Source organism: Talpa occidentalis, unplaced genomic scaffold (genome assembly GCF_014898055.3).
Source record: "Talpa occidentalis isolate TD23 unplaced genomic scaffold, MPIMG_talOcc4v2.1 talOcc4.12, whole genome shotgun sequence".
NCBI lineage: Eukaryota > Metazoa > Chordata > Mammalia > Eulipotyphla > Talpidae > Talpa > Talpa occidentalis.
Genome location: NW_023601212.1, coordinates 44,629,238 through 44,630,268, shown reverse-complemented (window position 1 = coordinate 44,630,268; position 1,031 = coordinate 44,629,238).

Here is a 1,031-nt window from a genome sequence, read left to right as displayed (position 1 = left end):
AGGCAGGAACAGCTATTCTTACATGAGATAAAATTATACTTCAAACCAAAAGAGCTACACTACCAACTGGGAAAAAAAATATTTCACATCATGCATCTGACAAGGGGCTAATATCCAAGAACCACAAAAACTTATATAACTCAACAAAAGAAAACAAAGAACCCAACGACAAATTGGGCAGATTAGCTAAATAAGTAATTCTCAAAACAAAAAAAAAGAAAAAGAAAAAAGACAGATGGATGACACGCAAATGAAAAAAATGTTCATCATCACTTATCATCAGAGGAATGCAAATCAATGCAATGATAGGTAAAATCTCCCCACTCTGAGAATGTCCCATTCCAAAAAGACCAAAAACGAGAAGTGTTGGTGAGGATGTGGATAAAAAGGAATCATTTTATACTTATTTATTTATTTATTGGTTTGTTTGTTTTTTAAAATAAATTTTATTTTTATATTCCCAATACAATTGCAACCCCCTTATTTTGAACGCAATCCCTCCCATCCCCATGCTCCAGCCCCCATAGAGTGTCTCTGGTTCATTGTTGTTTGTTGATATTGATTTTCACTTTCTTATAGTTATTCATTTTCCTGGTCCCTTATTTAAGTTTTCTAGATTCCTGCTATGAGTGAGACCATCTGATATTTTTCTTTTTCTTTCTGGCTTATTTCCAAAAGACCTACACTACCAACTGGGAAAAAATACCAGCTGAGCATGATCCCTTCCAGTGCCACCCATGTTGCTGCAAATTACATGTGTTTATCTTCTTTGAATGCTGAGTAATATTCCATGGTATATATGTACCACATCTTCTTGATCCAGTCATCTATTTTTGGGCTTTTGGGTTGTTTCCATAGCTTAGCTATTGTGCAGAGTGCTGCTATAAACATAGGGGTGCTGGTGCTCTTTGGAATTGATGTTTCTGTGTCCTTTGGGTAAATACCTAGGAGTGGAATTGCAGGATCATATGTTTAGTAGGTCCAGAAATCTCCACACAGCTCTCCATAGTGGTTGGACCAGTTTGCACTCC